The sequence below is a fragment of the Anser cygnoides genome, chromosome 1 (assembly GCF_040182565.1).
Source record: "Anser cygnoides isolate HZ-2024a breed goose chromosome 1, Taihu_goose_T2T_genome, whole genome shotgun sequence".
NCBI classification, from domain to species: Eukaryota; Metazoa; Chordata; class Aves; order Anseriformes; family Anatidae; genus Anser; species Anser cygnoides.
Window position 1 is genome coordinate 28,135,567 of NC_089873.1, and position 10,857 is coordinate 28,146,423.

The 10,857-nt window shown below is 37.5% G+C and overlaps 1 long non-coding RNA gene across 1 annotated transcript; it reads right to left on the minus strand.

Annotated features, from left to right (window-relative positions):
- Nucleotides 1–399: 399 nt before the first annotated feature.
- LOC136789734 (uncharacterized) lies at nucleotides 400–4,304 on the minus strand. The gene is made up of 3 exons (XR_010828661.1): nucleotides 3,983–4,304; nucleotides 2,257–2,318; nucleotides 400–1,373 (listed from the first exon to the last, which is right to left on the minus strand). It is a non-coding gene; the product is annotated as an uncharacterized lncRNA (long non-coding RNA).
- Between the last annotated feature and the right edge of the window lie 6,553 nt (nucleotides 4,305–10,857).

The following is a 10,857-nucleotide window of genomic DNA, read 5'->3' on the forward strand; positions in this document are numbered from 1 at the left end:
CTCTTCAAAAAAAACAAAACAAAACAAAAAAACAAAAAAAAAACCAACTGATTAGTAAAGACATCTGAAACAGAAAGACTATCCTGAATGTGAGTGATGGATCAGATGCTGCTACTTCTATTTATGCATCTCTACTTGAACTTAACATTGCACACAGATGTATGGCTTTAGAAGGATTACATTTGAACTTTCTTGGCCTTAAGAGACCTATTTTTCCCTTTATTTCTGAAATGCACATGCATTTATCTATGCAATACATACAATTGTATAGAAATTACATAGTGTTGATGTCTGGCATAAGTCCAAGCTGGCAAAGTAAAATGATAAATGATGAAACACATCTAACTCCACTTTCTGTCTCTGCAAGTCTAAGTTGTTGTACTAGTAAAGATTCATGAAATTAGTAGTGCTCATATACATATTAGTTGCCTTCAGGTTTTAGTTATAGCTTTCTGCCACATGACAACGTTGTAGGTTCGGGTATCCGAAGTGTCAGGAAGATTTAATGCAGCCTCATCAACTCCCAATCAAAAACTATCCCTGAGAAGCTGATAAGAGCCAGTTGTAAGAAATTTAATGGGTGGGAGGGAGGTCACAGAGAAAAAGTTTAAACGTATATTAAATCCCAACTTCTACTGAAATGGCTTGTTGCCCGTAGCAGCACTAGCATGACACTGAATCAAGTACCTGCTTCATGCAGTTCCTGCAAAACCAAATCTACGGATTTCTTCCTTTGCCATGCTCATAATTATCTTTCTGAGAAAGACAAAGAAATGCAGCTCATAGCTTGTCTCCTTATATTGTATTGACATGGAGAGTTTTCCCTGTAATCCATATATTTTTTACAGAGTTGTATTTTGCTGCTGAAAAGAAGGGACAGGAATGTGTGAACTATAAATTAATACTTTTAAATAAAACAAACAAACAAACAAAGATTTTCACATAAGTTAACATATTGAAAGAGTAGAGGAAGCTTAAATAGACCAGCTAATAGAATTTTATTTTCAAAGATCATGTGACTGTGCTGAAGTATTAACTTTCCTAAAATATTCACAAACTAGCTTTCTCGTTGACATTCCGTTCATGCGTGGTAGATCTCAGACCAGCCAAAGCAAAAGCATAGATAAGGGAATTTTGGTCTGAACACAGAATAAAGTCCAGTGACTTGAAATTCCCACAAATAAGACAGCTAAAGGTGAACAGCTAGTAATATAGATGTTATCCTCACAACCTTGCTTCTTATTCACTTATTTCCCCCTGTGCAGTATGGCTGCAGAGTGGAGACGGAGGAGATCATCTGAGCAGAAGTGCTTTGTCCTCACTTTGCACAGCTATGCTTGATGGCTCCTGGTTCTAATTAATTAAACTCAGCCCTGTAAAACAAATGAGACTTAAAATATTTCTGATATTGGAAGGTTTGAAATAACTGTGTAAGAGAACATCAAAACCTCATTTGCCTTTTCATCATCATCACTGTATTTCTCACACCATCAGTGGTGTACACCAAACAAGAAAGAACTCATAATTCCTGTCAGAACTTGTTGTTTGGGTCCTTTCCATTCCCTAAACATTAACAATAATACTGTAATTTTTAAGTTAATCTTTCAGTTCTCTCTTACCTCTCCTCTGAAGCTCAGGATTAATGGGCAGGGGAAAGAATCCTCTAGAAAATCTACAACTCCATGAGTGCACCTTTATTTCATTTAGATCAAAGTATATTTACTGAGCCAACAATGAAAGATGGAACTGTTGGTAATCCAAGGCTGGGACAAGTGTGCTCAAATATTTTCAAGAAATATTAGATCCACCATGTCAGAGGCTGCCTACTGATTTCAGTAGTGCAAAACACCACATTGAGTCTGTCCTCAGGGAGTCTGTAGCAGAAATCCCATTGGCTTCAGAAGAAGAAGGATAAGATCAGAGCACACTTTCTCCAGTTCCCTGGAAAGATCTTTGGTAGAAGGCAAATAAACCCAGCCTCGGCATACAGTCTTACTTCTTCTTCACACTTGCCAAAATAATTTCCCTTCACACCACTCCCCACTTTTAAGAGAAGTGTGAGAAGCTACAAACAAAACAATGTAACAAAAACAAGGAATGGAGGCAATGGGTGCTGTAGATATAACCAATAGTCAAATATATTCAGTATTTCTCAGTCTCTACCCCCCAAAAAAAATAAATAATAATAATAATAATAAAAAAGTTCAACCCCCACAGACATTTGGCTAACTAGAGCTCTTTAAATCAACTACTTACATGGTGGGTACATGCAGCTATATGTGTAGCATCCTGGGCCACACAGCAGAAATCATCATAGTCTAGATATAATAGAAAAGGTATACATTTGCTTCTTGCACTATGTAAAAGATATCCTCATTATATATAATTAGAAAACTTATTTTCCCCCTGCTGCCCTAATTTGTTTTTTCTCTTCACTTTTAAAATTCTCCATTGACTTTAATTAGCTTCTCTCTGAAATCACCAACCAGGTGAAATTAGAGCACTTTTTAAGTTTAAAAAATGTAGTTGGATTTTTTCAAACTTTTTTTTTTTTTTTCCTGAGCTTTATTCCCTGAGGCCAAATCCTCCCTGTTCTTACTCATGAGAGTAGTGCTGTGTACTTCAGTGAGGAAGCTTTCCAGAGGAAGGCAGGTTTTGGCCCTAGTGGGATGTACCAAAGCTTTACTAAATATAGATGTAAGATATATGAGACAAATCCTCACTGAAGGAAATCAGCAGCGTTCCCCCTAAGTCAATGAAGCTAATGCATTTACAGCAAGTGAAGATTTTTCCATGTGTTTTCAGACTTCACAAGTCTTCACCAAATATTTATCACTTGTGAAATGCTGTACTTTTTGCTAACAATATTTTTATTCTTTCATTTAAATGCTCATCATTATACAATCAATACCAGTGATTCAGTTTCTGCTACTATGACAGAGCAAATTTTGCCTAAGAGAAATCATTTGTGTGGTCTATACGACATAACATATCCTTAAATATCTTATTGTTAGTTAAGAAATTAAGAAACAAGTCATTTAAGAAATATGATAAAAGATATCATTAGCTGCAAAATAATACAGCTCTGAGCTTTAAAATGTTCTGCTGGAGCTCTGGAGCTAGAGACAGTCATGTCCTTGTGATATTTCAGTGACAATTTCTATTTTAAGTGTCAAAAACAACTCTGCTATCTGGAGCAAGTAGTGTAGTATTCTCTCCTTTTAATATTCTAATCGTGAGGTGTAAAGTGAAATGGTTGCACAGTGTAATGGTGGTAAAGAAGCTGAGTGTCAATGAGACGGGAAAGGTGACAGACACGGAATGAGTCCCCAAGGTGCTCTCCAAGTGCATTGGATAAAGATTCCCCTGGGAAATTTTTCTCATTAGTTCTCAGACACAGTTCAGTAATTCAATAGCACCAGGTTACCATTAGTCAGAAGACCAAAATATGTTACTTTCCATGCTTTAGCTCCTTGATTTGTATATGTCATTTTATGAGAAAAAATTATGAGATTGTCTATCATTCAAAGTAAGTTCACGTGTTGTTTACATACCTGAGTATGATCCATGACAAGACTCTGACAATACTATTACCAGACCATACAAATTAAACAGAAACAGACACTTTTTTGATATTTGAAATTGCATTAATGAATGATTGCATTGTACATACACAAGAGAGACATTACAGATTGATTTTCTACATTAGTACCTGAAAAATTAATTATAGTTTGAGAAGCAAACCTAGAATTATCAACAAGTAAAAAGTCAAAAAAGCTGGATTGTTTCTGTGGATATTGTGAGGTTAAAATAATTTCTCTGTGCTTAAAGATGAAATGTGTATGTATTCAGTTAATATGATGGGGAAAAGTAGCTAAAAACTTTGATGGTTAGCTAATTTTATGTGTAATTACTCTGTGAAAATGTTAAACTGAATAGGTTATTCTCGACATTTTTTTCTATGCAATAAAAATGTACTTACTTCTATGCTATCAAAGTTAACTGCACTCCCACTCAGCACTCGAAGGGATAATGGCTGGAGGTGTTGTCTCTCTCATTACCCACCAGGGTGGAAAGAAAGGAGTGTCCATCCCCAATGGTCATTTAAATACTTGTTGTTATATTAAAAAGTAGTCACAATGAAACTGAAAAAAATAAAAAAAATAAAAAAAATTAGACACCCAAGCATAACAAGTTATTATATGTTTTACTAGTGCAAACAGAGGATTAGTTTGTCTTTTTATGTACCAGTGCATGTGCTCCAGAATGTTCCAATTTAGTTTTCATTCTTGATTAACGTATTTAGCACTCATCACTGCACCTTGCACTCATATTTAAGAGACAGAAACGACAGATAATTACTCTGCCTAAAGTAGTTCAGGAAAGTACAGATGTTTTAGTGTTTCTTTTTTTTTTTTTTTTTAGGAAAAAAAAAAGATGCCTTCTCTGGAAGCTTTTTCATTTTACTTCAATTTGTTTTATGGAGTGTGGTGCCTTTTCTTTTTTTTTTTTTATGAAGAGTGTACAACATTTAATAAGAGAAACAAAAACACGTTTGCATAGAATTGTCTGTCTTGAACAAAAAATATTGAAATCTGTCAGTCAATAGGTGCTTCATTTTTGACCTGTCAGCCTGGTGAGAGCTTGATCTTTTATTGCAGTCAGATCAAAATCGTGTACCTGAGGTGTCTCATTTAGCTTACAAAATCAACTTATTAGTAGAATTCCTTAACAAGAGGAATTATATCCCCAACAAAATTATATCTTGTTCTGTAAACAGAACTCACTGTTTCATGACTAGATTCCGATATGCTTACCATTGTACTGCAAAAAGGCCATATGTTAAGTGTTGTGGTATCTGTGCCAAATAAATCATCGAGAGCCAATTCCTATTAATCTTACTCACATATGTTATTGCACTGAAGCTGGATGTTTTACTCCCAAGATTAAGATGAGAATGGTTCTTCAGTTTCCTAGAAGTGTGAACTCACCTGTATCGTGTATATTATTTTCTTCAAAGCTGTGCACTGCAGCCTCAAAATGAAGCTCTTTTAATTGAAAATGTTTCTATAACTCTTTAACACTGAGCTATTTCCAATCTAATGATCAGGATCCAAATAAATATACCAAATACTTATGTGCTATACACAAGCTCATCATTGACTTATGAATTGTAAATATTTATAAGTGGCTCATATTAAAGTAGTTGTCAACTGCAGCTACAGTACTTCACCTTCTGTCACTCCCAGGTATCAAGGGGGCTGATTCAATCACTCTCTTGTCAGGCTACCTTTCTTCTCCTGAATACCCAAATCCCTAAACACAACAAAATACAAATGAATGAAAAGTGCTAATGATGCATCATTACCAAGAGGTACCAAGTTTTTTAAGGTCCTTTGCTGACTAAATTTTAAATTAGCACAATTATTCAGAGCATTCCCCAAGGCACCATTCATTATGCCTAGCTGCTGAGCTGAGGAACACTGCAAACGAAATATATATTACTGTCCACATGTCTGTCTGCTTTCCTGGAGTAGGAACACATGTAATATCTTCTTGAAAAGGCAAAACTCAAGATTCATATATAAAATGTTTTTTGTATGGAAAGAAATACAAGTATGCATGTATTTTAGAACGGATAATATTACTCCATTATTATTAGTGCTCCACTACCTAAGATGTGTTTATTATCCTCAAAGATCTTGAATAACATAAACATAAACTTAGAGACTATTTTATTTAAACTGGTGTTTCATCTACTCCCTAACACAGCAGTTTTAATCTCAAGTGAAATGCAAAGTCTGCTGGAGCTGGGAGATAGAAAGTCTCTGATCCTGCCTAAGCCTTGCTGAAGCTTGGGCTGCACAGTGGATTAATTTCTGCCTTGGCCCTGTGTTCAGCAAACATGTCTGAGTGGACACTTCCCTGACTAAAAGTATTGGGCAGTCAGGATATCAGATCTTTTACAGTTCCCAGGAGTAATGACCTGTGTTATATCTACCATGTATGTCAAAATTTTGTCAAATTTTCCTTTTTTCTTTCTTTTTTTCTTTTTTTTTCTTTTTTCTTTTTTTCATGGAGTAAATGAAGAGTCTGAACTCCTTGCTCATATTAAAAATATCAATATTTAACCATTCTCTGAAGGATAAGAAAGGCAACATTGACATGACAGATCCCTGAACTGTCCATAAAGTAGATCAATCCGATTCACCCAGCAGTACAGTTTAATTCAGTATTTTTGTAAAACAATGGCAGTATTTTTTAGAAGAATAACAAAACAACCAGTTATTACACCCACATTACAAGTTATTAAGAAAAGAGGAAAAAGCTGTGAATGCCTACATGCAAGTGATATGGGCTTACCAAACCGTTAAGGTGACAGCTCTTCTGGTAAAACCCAGTGCATATTTACTCTCAAACAGATGGAAATGGGTATATCTGCAAGAGAAAATCATTTCTGTATGTACCTAGCTGTGAAGTCCTGAGCTGCTTTTTTAGCCCAATGACATCACTGCACACAAGCCGGGCCCCACCACACAGATGTGCTTTCATGTGCAGTGATATCACTTTCACTAAAACGCTAAAGGCATGACTTTCAAGCAGTTTTAAAATTCAGATCAGTTCTGCTCATATTTAATCTAGACATGTTGGTTTAACACCAAGCCAAGCCAGACCTTTTAATGTTCAGTGGCCATGATATAAAATTCTTCACTGTGTTGCACCAATAAATTCAGAAGTGCAGTGTAATTTGCTGGAGTCACTGTGGCTGTTGTGAAATTCAAGCAAGAGTTTAAAGCAACCCATCTTTATGTGTCTTACTGCAGTACTTCAGCTCTTTGGACAACAGATATATATATATATATTTTTTTTCTTTTCCCCATGAACAAGCACAGAGACAGGATAACTCGTTCCTGCTTGTTTTTGTCAGATTAAAATGTGATTAAAGGTAGTCTGCAAAATGGGATTGGACTCTTCCTGAATTAGGAACAGTTTCACTGTGCAGTTATTTAGGAGTTGTTTAAAACAAACAATGAAAAGAAAGTGCCACTTGACACTGACAGCAAGTATCTCTGTTCATTTTGCATTGTCAATAGCTCCAGTGGTAGCACTATTCTTTTGACAGCTAAAAGCAGATGTGTGGGTTAAGTATGGGAGCAATTCAAATGTCCATAGTAAACTGCAGGGGGGCAGAGAGAGCTCAGAGAGCAGCAGCTTTAAAGTAATTGACTAATACAGTAAGGATATTAAAGTCATTTAGTGCCAAAAGGGAACACACTGATCCTTGACCCTGAGCCACTTTGGAGTAATCTAGTATTCAATCCAGCGTGTAATGACTGCCAGGCCTGTCAATCCTCCGGGCTCTCCAGTCAAATGCCTGTGGCTACTATTGGCTTATGGTAAAAGGACAAAAATGCAAGGAAATGCCTCTCAATCAGGCTATGATGTGATAATGTTATTGCTCCAATGTATTCTATATTGTCCCTGCATAGTTTAATCTGTTGAGATCCATGTCAAAAATTGCCCTTGTTCCCCAGAGGTCTTTACTCAACCTTTTAGTAATACAAGTGGATTTGAAAGGAGAGGGGTAACTCACTTGATGAATTGTTTCCAGTTAATATAAAAAATAAGAGGTCAACTGTGGCTTAAAGGCTAACCGTGGAAGGTATAAATTAGAATAAGCGTGCTAGTAATCTGATTAGTAAAGCCTTGCTCTTCATTTATCCTAATGGTTAAAATACTTTACAATAAATAATATTGACACAGAAATTTATTTACATGAGTGACACAATTCCTATTAAGTTTATATGCTGAAAAGACTTTCATCTGGGAAGCAATACAAAGAAAAGGTTCACTTGCTTCTGTCACTTCTTGTCCTTAAAACTTCTGCAACTACTGGGAATCTTGTACTTTAAATTAGGCACCTCACAGTTGAAAAATATAATTATTGCTACAGGCTGGGTAGTCCACTTGAGCTTGAGAGAAGGAAATTGCCATTTTTTGTTATTTTGAATTTGCTAATTAAAACAGGGAAAACTGACCCACATAGATTCTCTAAAGTTAAAAAGTCAAAATGGGATAATAATTATGCAAATTTCAATGTATTGCTGTAAAAAGGATCCTTATGTTTCATTACACAATCTCCACTATTTCCCAGCCCCACTTTCCAGGTGCTGTTCATAAACTTGGGAAAGAGAGAAGCCTAGGTGCTATTGATGCTCCCATTATTTTTAGAGAAAGGGGAGGTTATGTAACAGACACTTTGCCTAATTTTGTTCTGTGTGATTCCACAAAGCTCTCCACAGGGATGATGCAGTACAAAAAGGAAAGAAAGAAAGAACATCTCCTGAGAAATATCTTGCTTATAACTTTGAAATAACTTTAGTGTCAAAAACAAATGACTTTCTCCAAAATTCTGCCTGTCCTCTCTCAGTTCAGTGCCCCAAAGTCATTATTCAATGTAAGTCTGTATTTATAAAACCATTTTCCAGCCTGTACATACCCTTTACACTTGAAAAATTATGATTTTGTGGACAGTTTTAGGGGGTGACTTGGAGAGAGAGGAAAATTGTTCTTTTGTGCTCACTGAATTCCCCTGCCATGACACTGGAAGCACATGCGACACCAACCTTGATCCCACCAGGAGATGTCTGGTTGTGTTGTGTTCCAGAGAACTTCATCCCAGGCAGTTTTATCACAAAATGGTGTTTTCACAGGGGGAAAAAAAAAAAAAAAAAAAGACTAAATCAAACTAACCCAAAGCATGATAGGACGATAGGACATTATCATGTTATTGCCCTGTAATTAGTGAACATCAGTGCTACATTAATGGCTATAACCTACAGTTTGACAAAACAGGAACGCCTCTGAGCCTCCCAGGAATGGGGGTTCAGAGGAACAAATTCCCTCTTTTCTTGGGGAGCTCTCCGAATGGCTGTGACAGACCAAAGGACTAGGCTAGGCTCTAAAGTCCTTACCCGGCGTGTTCCCATCTCTGAGCGCTCACTCACACCACTTCTCCCAGATGGCACTGTCAGTCTGCCCCTAGGGAGACAGTATCAACACCAGCGTGAGCACCTGAGGAGTCCTTCATCTGGGATAAATTCAGCTGGGTGATTAAATGAATCTGGTTGATTTAAATGAACCATACTCTTTAATGCCCTCCAAAAGACATGTCTCACGTGGATGAGACTGATGAAACCAAATCCCCACATTTAGGTCATTGCCCTGTCTTCTGGGGGTGAGCAAGGCTTGTTCCAGTACCACCATCAGCCCACAGAGCTCGTGTCCTCCTGCCTGATTGGCAGTGATTCAGAGCACTGATGGCCACTCTGCTGACCCCAAAGACTTGTTCCAACCTCAGCAGGACAAGCAGCACCCACCAGCTGGTATGGAAGATGTGTGCAATGTGATGCACCATATGTGATGCACCACATGTGATGCATTACAATGTGATGCACCAATGCTCAGCCCCCACAAGGGAAGAGTGCACACAGTCACCATTATCCAAGTAGGACTCAAGGGCCCCATGCTTTTGAGGTTTGGCCTACTCCTGCTGTGTCAGCAGCAGCAGCTGCAGCACAGAATAGAAGGCACAGGTTAACAGGGAAACAGAGAGACCTGATCATCTGCTGTCATAAGTGCAAGACAGTCACTTGTGCTATGATACACTCACTGCTTGGAAGCTTCCTCCCTCTCATGCTCCTCTTCCCCTCTACCACACCTGTAAGAGCTGGTACTCACCCGTCTCCCATCCTCAACAAGAGGATTCCCTTTTCCCTTTCTTCATTGTTGTTTGAGGGAGAGGAAGTGTGAGACACCTCCACAGCTTCTCAGCCTGAGGCGGGCTTGGGAAGATCTGCCTCCTTTGCGTTGTTTGATGAGGAAATCAAGGTAGCAATAACCAAGTTTTCAGGATCCTTCCTTTCTTTCACCCTCCAAATGTACTGTGTCTGGTTTTAACATGGGAAACTCATTTTAAAAAGGGCAAACTAGTGAGGATGGGGAAGGAAACAAGAAAAAATGCTGAGAACCTTTGCTCAAATGTTCTTAGAGTAAATATTAGTCAGGTATGAAACACCTTTTTTTAGAGAGGACTATGTTCTTGTGTTTCTTTCAGCCCCCCTCCCACCCCAGCACAAATTCTTTAACCATTTCCTTGTCACTTAAGGAGCCTGAAGTGTCTGGAAGCTGATCAGAATGATGATCTTCAGAGCTACGATATTTCATGAGGTATGTTTTTAAATTGAAAGGAGAAGAAAAAACTTTTAGAAAATGCAAGAAAATACCCGCTGTTTCTTAACCTACTTGAAACCAAAAATGCCTTAGAGCTAATAGGTCAGGCATTGCAGAGACACCCACAAACCATTTCAAAATGCAGGTATCTTGGCTGTAATACATCTCCCTTTGTGTCTGTTGTAGGATGCTTGTGTTTTTATTTAAATTCCAGACTTTAAGTGCAAGTCTAAAAGCCACCTGGACCCCTAAGGGTCTGGATGTTTTTAAAGTGAATCTGTACTCATACCCCCTGCTGTCTCACTCTTATTAAATTAGTGTCATTTTGCAGTCTATGAGAAGAGAAAGCTTGTCTTTTGCACTCCTCTTTTAGGAACATTTGAAACCATTAGTACCATTTTGTAAACATATCTTGAGATGACAGTGCAATCTTTTCAAAGTGGGGCTTCAAACACAGACATGCACTCACACAAATGCATGCATGCATGCATTCCACTTTTATGACTTTGGAATAAAAATGCAAATGAATTTATTACCTTAAGCATGGCACCAAAGAGAAATTTATGCACATACATTTAAAAAACAGACCCCTTGAAAATAAAGCAGTTGCAGCCTATTAATTTT